The sequence below is a fragment of the Chionomys nivalis genome, chromosome 18 (assembly GCF_950005125.1).
Source record: "Chionomys nivalis chromosome 18, mChiNiv1.1, whole genome shotgun sequence".
Classification (NCBI taxonomy): domain Eukaryota; kingdom Metazoa; phylum Chordata; class Mammalia; order Rodentia; family Cricetidae; genus Chionomys; species Chionomys nivalis.
Window position 1 is genome coordinate 60,583,306 of NC_080103.1, and position 12,403 is coordinate 60,595,708.

Below are 12,403 nucleotides of genomic sequence, written 5' to 3' on the forward strand. Positions count from 1 at the left end.
CCAGCTCCACTCCATCGGGTTCCATAGGCGTTGAGTGGCCTGCTGCCCACCTCCACTCTGTGTGGGTTCCTCCCACTTTTCTGACTCTGTTCATTATCCTCACCTGGCTTCACTTGCTGTTTTGCTAGCAGTCACTGAGACTCAGTCAGTTCCTCAGTGGCCGAGCAGCCATCGATTACGTGTGTGGGGAAGCACTCTGCTGGAGTCAGATGTGACAAAGACACATAAAACATAACTCATGTCCCGGTCTCCATTGTTGATTGGGGATACGACCCTGTGAAAAGTTTCTCACCATTGCGGGTTGGGGGTGAGGAATCTGTCAGGAATCCAGAGAAACATTGCAATCAAGGCACATGTTAAGAGGTTAGAATTCCCTCAGGCAGTTGTGGGGCTGGTGTGTCGGGGCACCAGGCCAGAGTGGGGTTGAACTTTTCACTCTGGAGTTCTTTGCGGAGTTCCAGTTTTTGTTCTAAATCCTTCGACTCATTGCAAATGGCCTCCCCATGCTACTGAAAGAAATTTCCCTAGAGTTGCAGTAATTCATTTTCTGTAAACAGATAAAACATGACTATGTTGACATGGAATCAAGCGTCCCAGGTGACATGGGACACAGGGCAGTCACTTACTGTAGCTTGGAAGTTCTACCTGTACATTTAACTCTTCTGATACCCTGTGTCAGCTTTTCATATGCCTTGGCCATAGAACCAAGGCCACGGACAACCTTCGGTGCTTCTGAAGGTGAAAAGAAAACCAGGAAACCTTTCACAATGTCCTTATGTAAACATTAAAGCAAGAAAGTACCTGTGTCCCTGGGATGTCCGTGATTCTCAACATAAAGAGCCTTGTTTTTTTTTTTTTTTTTTTTCCTGTATGAGGCAACTTCCAAGAACAGTGAAACCTGTCAGGTCAGTCTGACCTGATTTAGCTTCCTCAGTCAGCCACATCCTAAGACAGGGAAGCAACCCAGCACGATCCTTAGCCATCTCTAATAGTGCCAATTTTGAGTACAGTGCTTTTAAAAATGCCATTTTAAATTGTCATAGCAATTTTCGCTGCTTCAAAGAGCCCATTTTTGGAAACTTCCTCTACCCAAGGAAAAAGGCCTAGGGAGTGTTATGTCATAGAAAGCTGGGTTCACTGTTGTCTGCCAATGGCCTGTCAGGCATCCATGATGGCCCACGTGTGGATATTAGTGGGGTTTGTTGTTGTTGTTTGTTTGCCTTTGTTTTTTTTCTGTTTGTTTGTTTTGTTTTTTGTTTGTTTTGTTTTTGTTTTTGTTTTTCGAGACAGGGTTTCTCTGGTTTTGGAGCCTGTCCTGGAACTAGCTCTTGTAGACCAGGCTGGCCACGAACTCACAGAGATCCGCCTGCCTCTGTCTCCCGAGTGCTGGGATTAAAGGCGCGCGCCACCACTGCCCGGCTTTGTTTTGTTTTTTATTTTGTAAAACAACCAGAAGTCCTAGTTCCTGGTTTACAGTTCTTAACTCTGTGTAAATACTACCTGCAAAGACTGTAATGTTAGAAACTAAAGTGACACACCCCACCATCCACTGGGAATTTCTGAATCTATTGTCGTTTGAATCACTGAACTAAACTGGGTAGGGAGACATGGAATTTCAGCCATCGCCTCTAACTCAGGACACAGTACCTACAGTCCTGGAAAGCCACACCCTTATCACCCAAGGTCACCTGAGGCAGGGGTAGCTAGCATAAGTGCCAGGCCACTGTATCCATCAGTTCTTTCTCTCTGCATTTTGGAATTAATTTCCAAAGCAGTTGCATTTTTGACCTGCAGTGTCCCTCAGAGGCAGACACGTCAACTGCTTGCTGGGTCCTCTGCTTGGTGATACTGAGAGGTGGCAGGACCTTCAGTAAGTGGAGCTGTTAGAGGGTCCCAGTCAGAGGGTGCACCATCATGGGGACTGGGACTCCAGGCTCTTCCTTTAGAATCTCAGTAGGTGTGACGGGCTTCATCTACCACATGCTTCTGCTGTGATGAGCACTAGGTCACGGGCTACAGCCATGAAATCAACCACTCATGGGCTGACAACTCCAAAACGGATTTCAGAAAACCCTTTTATACCATGGAATAGGAAATATTTATCTTAGTGGACTGTCTCAGGTGTTAGCATGGTGATCTGGTCAACCCAAGTTGGCAGTTGCTACCCAGAAAGTATTTTGCACACCAATCTTGATTGGAGGATCCTCGTGTTGCAGCACAGTCTGGAAGGGAAACCACATTTCATCAATGACTGTCCTCTGACAATCCAAGCCAGATTATTCCCAAACTGGGAAGTCCATGCCACGGTACAGGAAGCACATGGATTGACAGAGGAGGCAAGAGGCTGCTTCCCTACAGGTACAGAAATGACTGGAGCCTGCTATGCATAGGACGGAGGGGCCATGTGCATATATAACCCCAACACAGCTCAAATCAGGGTTCAGAAAAGTAGGAGACCTAGCTGTAAATGCCATCTATCGCCAACTGGAGCTAGCTATCTGGAACTGGGGACAGTGATTTAATATTTAGAGCCTCAATTTTGTAATATGCAATGGGAGAATTACCATGTAGTCTTTTGTGATCTGCCTTACACAAAGATGTGTTTAAATGACATTTAATTTTTAGTAGCCATGAACAAAGGACACATTGAACAAGAAGGAGAGGAATGAAGAGGGATCATCCAGAAATAGAACCAAATTCCAGTTCCCACTGGAATTAGAAATGAATATAGCTACAGAAAACTTTGTTTATCACATAGAAAATCTTGGCAATGCTCTTCTCAAGAAAATGTTGGCAGAAAAAAGAGTTGAGAATAAATATGACACAAGGGGCAGCTTTTGAATCACGGTAGTCTATAAAAAACCCTTCACACTCAAAATATAGATCTCCTTTGACCCAACATTGTTGCCTCCACAGGAAGCTCTCCTGAAGAATCAGGCTTGTCCACAAGTATAGAAGAACACTATAAAGTAGTCCCACACTAGTTCAAAATTCAGTTCAATAAAGGGTTCTTTATTTAGGGGTAGACTTACAGATCACAGTCCTCTGCATGAGTGGGGAACCGAATCCAGCAGCAAAAAGGGGATGGGGGATAGAAAGAGAGAAAGTACCCAAGGCTACACCCAACCTGGTCTAGCATCTCAAAGGCCATTGGCTGAAGGAGTTTTTCCAGCACCTCCCCCTTTTGTCTAAATAAGAGAGTTCCAAACCTAATACAAAACTATATACAATAAAACAGATATTAAGTATAAAAATTAGAATTACCAACAGTATAAACAATATTAAGCAAGAAACATATGCTAAATATATAATAATTATTTTATCCTAAGGAGTCTAAGTCTTGTATTAGAAATGGCTTGACTAAGTCATGAGAGGAAAGTAACTATGACTATCTAGTCTTTAACCCCATCAAAGATCAGAGAAGGAAAATAATATTACTTGAGTAGGCAGGAATCACAATCAAGCAACTTCCAAAATGAATAATAAATGACAGAGACAATTAGCTACCTGGGCAATCACCCAAAGTCTCATTTGCAATACTGGAGCAACCAACTTTGGCTAAGGCCTAGAGTAACTGACAGACCATTTTCAGAGGCAGGAAAATTTTCAAAACCATCTTACCCTGTCTTGGCAAGTTTTGACAGTCTTTTTTCTTATATCCTGCTTGAGCAGTCCAAACACTGTGCATTTTGTCAGTGGTCAAGACATGGGCAGTTCTTTGCCCAAAGGCCAGTTTTGCCAAGAAGTAAACAAACTCCAAATGGAGTGTCTTTGGTTCCCAACATTCACTCAAGACTATATCAGTGCTGCCAGGAGCAATCGTGTCTCACATCAACAGAACCGTAAGCTATTTAAATGCCATATTCTACAGTTCTTTGAAGTAGTTGAAGATTATTACCTATTTATGCAGAATACAATCTCTATATATCTAAAGAACCTGATTAGTCTAACTATAAGTATGACAAACATGGATAACTATTGACCAATAATACTTAATACCTACATAGCTTAAAGACTAAGACTCCATCTTAGAATATGAAATAATCTTTAAACAATTGTGCAGCAAATGAGGACAAAGACCACAAAATGTAAATAATGTATAAGTATCTTGATCAGAGTAGGAGTGTATAGTGCAATATGATAAATATATCCTAAAATTGTATCAATATACAAAGTATCTTAAGCAAATGTAGAAGCATGCATGCATGCAATATTACAAAATAACTTTGCCTAGATATACAAAATTGTAGACAGAAATAGGAACATATTCAATATAATTTGAATTTGTATCAATATACAGGAATTTATACCAATGTAAATTGTCCATAAATAACATCTCACAAATATTCACCCTAGTACTCACTATTATTATTATTGTAAGCATACACTAATCTACCAATTATCCATCCAATACATGTGAAGGTGATTTTCAGTCTAACCATTCTAATAGTAAACAATTGGAAACAACCACATTTCCATCAGTTGAGTGATTAACATGCTGTTATAACCACACATGACAGGTGCTACCCAACCAAAAAACACCCAAGGAAAAAGAAAATCCATTAAAGAAAAAGGCTCTGAGCTAAAGAGCAGAGTAGTTTATCACCCAGAGACCACCCACGTGCAGGAGTCAGTTCTCTCCTCCCACCATGTAGGTCCCAGGACTTAAAGGCAGATCATCAGTCTTAACAACAAACACCGTTTCCCACTGAGCCGTCTTGCTTTTTCCACTTCATTTTTTTAAAAAGGCAGAATAGCTGTCTGGTGATGAAAACTGTCTGATTAACAGGGAAATTCCATGTTCGCCTCTCTAGGAGTGAGCTATTAGCCGTCCCTTGTGGTTACTCTAAAGGCTGAGATGAACTCGGGCTTCTGTGTTGTCTGGGTGCTTTCTTTGCTCACAGTTTGAGTCATAAAATAGTAAACATGGCTCATCCTCAAAGTGCTTTTGGTAGCATGATGACTGCATTTCAACAACATGGAATCTGCATCTTATCTGGGGAAGCATTATTTTATTTAGAATTTGTTACTAAATTCTGTCTTGCTGTGTTTCCTTTTTGTTAGGGCTTTTATGTGCCCTGTGGTTCATTACAGTGTAAGTTGTGGGTTTATTAGGTGATTTTGCTCATTCTTGTTTACAGGCCATTACCATAGCTTCTAAGTGCTCCTCAGATTGTGTTCCCATTTTATGTCTCTCAAACTACACTTCCACATAAACCAAAATTTTTAAGTTTCTGGAATTCTTTATGTCTTTATTGCCAGCCTGCTGTTTAACCACATGAAGAACACTCTTGCCTTGCATTTCCTTCCATCCAACAATAAACAATCTGACTGTATTTCTTCTTTGCATTTCCTTCTATCCAACAATGAGCAACCTGACTGTATTTCTTCTTTGCATTTCCTTCTATGTAATGATGAGCAATCAGATTGTATTTCTTTCTCTACAAAGAAATAATAGCACTTTGTAGTTACAAACTTACTTGCATCCCTTTGTCCCAGTCTGGTTTGTATAGATGTGACATCCAAGCCTGTCTCCGAATCACATCCTTGCAGTCTCTTTGTGAACGTGGCTTTGTTGAGTCCTGGATCTTCTTCCTCTGTAACAATACAAACCTCTCACTTCCTTCCCCCCACCTGTCTTCTAGAACAGGAGTCTCCTTTCCCTGAGCCCCTTCTTCTCAGTCTCTCTTCAGCCTCCTTTTCTCGACTCCCTTCACCACTGGTCATCATTTAAGTACTCCCCCAACTGCTCGGAATTGCAGTGCTCCCGAGAAAGTGCCTGCGACACTGTGCCCACCTTCCAGTGTCTTCTGTCTCGAGAACAAGGAGCTGTGTGTAGTTAGCTGGGCCTGAGCTTGTCAGTCTTCCCTCCGACTTCTGTGTTCAGACTCAATTCTTCCCCCTCCAGCTCCTGTGTTCAGACTCAAGTCCATGAAGGAGAAACAGCAGCAGGGGACTACATGGCTTTGTCCCCGGCAGATCAGGGCGGGATGACTAGGTCTGTACAACTCTGGGCTCTTGAGGAATAGCTGGCAGCGGATTTCCAGGGGTCCATCTAACTCCAACCAGACCACAGAATTATGGGACAGTTGGCATTGTTGCTAATGTTGTGGCCTCACCTGTCTCACCATCAAGTCCCTAGGTGATGCGGACTGGTAATTGAGGGCAGGTAAAATCATTCTGGCTGCTGTGATAAAACACCCTAAATGGGTGTTTTATAAACAACAGGGTTTGTTTCTCATGGTTGTGGTTTCCAGATGAAGCTGCCAGCAAATGTAGCATCTGGTGAAGACGTGTTTGACCTACGGTGTCTGCCATGGAGAGCTAGGTTATCTTGTCATGTCCTGCCATAGTGGAAGGGGAACCTGTCTTTCTGGGTACTCAGGATTTCATTAACTTCCAAAGGCCCTAACTCCCAGGATCATCGCATGGGAGGAAAAGGAATTTTTAAAAATTTTTATTGTATTTGTGTGTATGTGTGTGTGTGTGTGTGTGTGTGGTCTATGTGTGTGTGTACGCATGTGTGTGAATGCCTATCAAGCCCAGAATAGGGCTTGAGATCCTCTGGTACTGGAATTAGAGGGCATTTTGAACTGCGAAGTATAGGTGCTGGGAACCCAATTCCAGCCTTCTGGAAGAGCAGCAGAGATGACATGAGTCATCTTTCCAGCACCCCGGAGGAAGGATTTTAATGTATAAATTTTTGAGGGACACACATATTCACATTAGAGCAATCATATGTTTTTTTTTTTTTTTTTTTTTTAACTACACTTGCCCTTTGACCTCAGTTCCCTCTGTTTATTTGACCCCTTTTGGATATCTTGGCCCAACAGCTTATCCAGCTCTCAGGGCACACCTAGGCTGCTCACCTGAAGACCTTAATATCTTGAGTCACCCTCTCCCTATAGCAGCCATGCCGTGAGACTCAACTCCAAATCATCTGCCTCAATTTCCAGCTTACAGCAGTTTCTACCCCCATGGGCTCCTGCCAGTACGCAGTGGGCTCTGGTCAGCCTTCCCGTCCTGCATTCCCAGCCCCGGCATCTTCTCATGACACCTTCTCCATTGGTTACCATTTCCCCAAGTGAGTCTGAAAGTCAGTCCTCGGTCAGTTTCAGGTGGACCCGTGAAGATCTTTGTCGTCATGTTCAGAAGATGTGCAAGACACTGAGTAGGGGAGTCATTCAGCTGTTACTCAGACCTGAGTGGAGGCGGAGGACAGAAGCAGATCTGGTGAAGCGGAGTATGGCGAGCAGTGTGTTGACTGGGAGGACTGAATATTTCCCCCTTCATTTGTGATTGATAAGCATCTGTCTCTGAAGAGCAGACCTGGGGCCCACGCCACTTGGGCGCTTGCCCTGGGCTGCACGGCTCCTAGCCTTTACTGCTTTTGTGCTCGGACCCAGTGCGATGGCTGCAAACGAGAGCGCCGGGCACACGGCGGGGTTATGAGCGAGAATAGATGGGCTACAAACGAGAGCGCCAGGCACACGGCGGGGTTATGAGCGAGAATAGATGGGCTCTGGAGCTTTACTGCTTGTGGCGTCTTCTTTCTTGACTCCACTCAAGGAGACACACCAACTGTAGCAACAGACTTGTGAAGGAAATCTATTATCTTAAAGTGTAGCCATTAAACAGACAATAAATGAAGTTCCAACCACATCACAGAAGAGCAGGTAGCTGTGGATGGAGAGAGACTTACACATTAGTTGTGAGGTAAGTGTACTTGGTGCAAGGGTGAAGAAGTTGGCTTAATGTGGTAGCCAAACACATTTCTGGGTACCTGCCATCTTGTTTCAGGGAAAGCCCTATTTCCGACTACTCATGGCAAAATTGAACTTAAATAACTCTAGTATAACAATCCGCTGCGACAGAGTTTTCCTTTATTATTATTATTTTTTTTTGATGAAAGAGTCTACTTCTCATTACCTGATTTAAATTTACGTTTAAAACTTTTAATGATCCAATTTAAACTTATATTCTAAACGCTGGAAGTACATAAGACAGGTCAGCAATAATTTTAAAACGTCAATTCAGCTCAGTAGAAAGAAGCAATTGCTGTGCTTCTGTGATGAGCCTGCTTGTTGTCACTTGCTGCACGGGAGCTCGCAAGTCTGTTTAATTGGCATGTAATTTAATTGCCACATGAGTTATTTAATTATGCGCTATAAATGGGAAGCGTTGTTTGCAGGCATCGTATCTCTTTGTTGGAATCTGGAATGCCAGCTCCTCCTCTGGTCTCCTGGTTATCTCTGATCCGTTTCTCTAGGTCATCTGTGTTCTGTTGTGTGACCTATTAACTGATTTTGTCATCGTCTCTCACAGGCGTGTGTGCATGCATTTGTATTTTCCATTTTTAGTGGCAAATTAAGCAAACCGAAAATTAATCTCCTTCAGTAACGAGAATGGAGACATAAAGGCTTGTGTTATTTCTCTACTGAATTATAATATTTACTGTTTCAGGCCAGCAGACTGTACATTCCATCCTTTCCAAATTCCACTTTGTTCCTTTGGAAGATTTATTGTAAACGTCTCTTCCAATGGGAGGCCTTCCTTAACATCACTGATGTTTAGATCTTTTTTTCAAAGTACCAAAGTAGCAGGGTCAGAAGGAAGCAATGTCCAGAGTCACCTTCTTAAGTGGGGTGATGCTGGTCTCCCCTGGGGAAAGATTCGTGTTACTAGGTTATATATGGACTAATAAGTGCTCATCCAGTTGTTAGAGAAAACACTCTAGCGAAGTCTTGTGATTCTATACAATCTTGGAACATAAAATAATTTTTAAATCTTTATTTTCTCCTATAAGTGTCCCATAAGAAAAGGTGAACGAGTGGGTGGATTCTGATGACAATCGTCATACTTGACTCCACTGTTCTGTTTGGTTTCGTTAGGGATTTGTCTGGAAAACTGCATTTCATGTAAGGAAGAGAATAGTGTCGGCGGCAAACCAAATGGTTTGGTAAACCAGGACAACCTCTGGCATATTAATATACTAAAACTTTCTATAAACTCCAAATAATCATCGCTTATTTGACGCACGTGTGTTAAGCATCTGCCCTGGGCCAAGCTCTGTTCTGTGTCAGGTGACTGGTGTCAGGTGCATCTCTGCTTTCACAGCATTTGTGTTTCCATGGAGAGAGACCACAAACGTGGGCAGGTAAGGCTGCAATGCTGAGACTAGACAGAAAGATGTGGCAGGAGCAGCCAGGAGGGAGGGAGAAGGTGGAGCTGGTACTTTTTAGACATATTCAGGAAAGCCCCATTGTGTCTTAGATTGGGGTGCACCAATATACCGATGATGAAATCAAGCCTGTAGCAAAAGCTGGTTTTTGAAAGGAGGGTAATATTTGAACAGGAGACTTATTGGAAGTCCGGCCCTGCAATAGGAAGCTGTGTGGATCACTTTACAGGTAGAGGAAAAGGAAAACGCCAAGAGGAAGGAGTGTGTTTGGTTTGTTTCAGGAGGAGCAAAGACCTGGTATAATTTTAGAAGGAGGGGAGTCAAAGGTGACATCGGCAAGGTCTCAGGGAGATGTGTGCACAGATGAAAGCATCTAGATTCCAGTCTGAGGGAGATGACAAGTGTGTCCGTAAGTGCTGGGTATAGAGTTAGGAGCACTCTGACATTTTAAACAGAGGATGATCACACAGAAAGCGTGCTCAAGCTTCATTAGAAGAGTAGAGCATGGTTTGGGGGCCTCAAGACTGATGCCCAGATCAGTCCTTACAACAGACATTGGGCATTTTCTGCTTCTGCCCTTACCTAAAATGTAAGGACTAGGACTCTCCAGGCTGGGATTACAGGCACACTCTGCCACGCCTGACCTTGGTGTGAGCACTGAAGATCAAGCTCACCCTCATTCTGCGCAGCAGCACTTTCCTGTCTGGTGCCTTCCCAGCCCCTTGTGACTATGTTAAGAAAATACATACATGTGTACACACGGGTAACATGCTTTGGGCTGTTTGGTTATTGTATGACTGGACCAGATTTGCTTACCTGGCTCAGGTTGGTCTTGATGTTGCAATTCTCCCGCCTTCACCTTTCAGCTGCTGGGTTCGCACGCTCAACCCATTCATGTATGCCCAATCTCTTATACGTCATTTTTTTTTTTTTGCAAAGAACACTGCCTGAGGTGACTATTCTTGTAGATCATACAATATATGTAATGAAACAACTTTAATAATGCACGTCTGTGCATCTGCATACATTTTATAATCTGGGTTGCTAAATCAACAATGTGACATTTTTGTCCTCTGTTCCGAGGTTCCTATAAGCTATGAATTCACATGCGTGATTAAGAAGTAATGCTCTGTTGCCAGGCACTGAGATGGAGATGAATATAGGCCTACGGCCCGGCTTGGGAGCTCAAAGTTTATACTTTTATGTTTTAAAAAATGTTGATTTTGGTCATACAGTCCTGCTGTTCAGCTGTCATAGGTCAAATGTTTAATAAGGAAGGCATTTCGAGTTGTCTATTTCTAGGCTGTTTTACATTTTGTGGATAGAGACTCTCGTTAAGGGATATAAATATATACATAGGTATATATATGTTGTATAAACACATCTGAGACTATATATACTGTGATAGATGGAGCTGTCTATTCCTGGAAGACACAGCTGTCATGTTATTTTAAGATATTTGTCTTCTGTGACAGCTCATATGTACATACAGCTGTTGGAAAGGAATACAGTGCCATGCCTTTGCCTTGATACCCAGTTGACAAAATGGAGCTTTTTTTAAAAAAATATATTTAATGTTACAATTTACCATCATAGCTGCTCATATAAAACTTGGTCACCTGACCAGAGCCTTAGAGTGACCCATACGTCCCAAGCATTATTAGAATTTTGCTGTTGTCATTATGTTCCTTTCTGGGGAGCTCAGGGACTATTGGCAGACATCCGTGTCGCTGGGCTCTCTCACTGAATGTTGTTCTGGTTGAGATCAACAGTTTCTCTAAAGTCTCCAAGTTTAGTTTATTATTGCTCACTTGAATTTGTACAGCAATTATGATCTCATACAACGCCTTAACTTGTCCCAGTGACCAAAGACAAAGAAGAGAAAGAAACTGCGTTTGAAAGCTTGTTTCGTTCAAAGAAATGTTCCTCTTCTTTGCAGCCATATAAACCTGTAGTGTCACTCAAAATTCTGTCATCTGTCTGGGTACACATTGAAACTGCTCTGAAGTCGTCTACCGGGCGGGTCTCAGCCACAGCCCTCTGCAGTGTCCCTCCCGTTGCCTGTCATCTTCCTGGACCCTGCTGGCCTCCCCCTGTCTTTCACAGTGCAGTCAGGGTGGTATTTCTAGTGTGAAAGCAACTCTATGCTTGCCTCGAACACGCGATCTGAAATTGCTTCTGGTCAGTGAACGTGCCCTGTGTGCTCCTGTTGTAGGTTCACATTGTTACCAGTTCTGCCCTCCGATTTCTCACATTGTTTCCCCGAGACTTTCTCATCCTGCGAGACTTGCATCAGCAGCTCCATGGGCTATTTTTGAAATGATGGACACACAGAGCCTTATGTACTTGGTTACAGATCATTCAGGAGATTGTCCGGTGGTTAGAAGCGATGATTCCCTGGAATCCAAACGAGTCTTGGGTGTAAGTACGAAACCTTTCACTATCACGTATGTAAGTGACCATCACAGGGCACGAATCACACCAGATACCCACGAAGACAATTTGTGGTCTGAAGTAGCTTTCGCGGCTGCTGACGTTTTTGTCTTACCAGCAGGTGGCGCGCGAGTCCCACGCTTTAAGCCTCTCCCGGCTTTGTGATTTGAATGTAACACACTAATTGGGCTGTTAAGGGAGGAGATGATAATTTACGCACTGTTTACAGAATAAAGCTGATTTATCCTTCAGTTTTTCTATAAGCGTTTTCTTTTTCAAACGCAGCGTTCCAACTGAAAGTAAAATGGAAGACTTCAACTTGAAAAAATGACTGGAGAGAAATAAAAATTTAAGACGGGTCCTCAAGTAAGGAGAAATGTGAAGCATGAAATCAACACTTCGGGATGGGAACAGCGGGATCACAGCTGCAGCCACTCACACAAGCAGCTCCCAAGCGAAAGGCAGACGGTCTGGGGCTTGAGCCAGAACACGGAAGGAAAGACAAGGCCCCGAACGCAGCTCTTAGGTATGAAGAGCTGGAACCCTGGGTGAAGAACTTCCCACGGTGTATCTGTGAACACCACCCCGCGACACTTTCACAAACTGAGAGCCACGGAAGGCTGGAAAGCAAGCACAAAGGGAGCAGCCTGGGTGGCAGTCTTGGAAGATGTGAGGATGTCAGGGGGAAGAGAATTGTTGAAGAGAGTGATGGGGGCTCACAGCTCAGGGTAGTGAAGGAAAAGTCTTGATAGCAGAAGGTCCACATTGGACGTACTTTCCAGCAAGCGC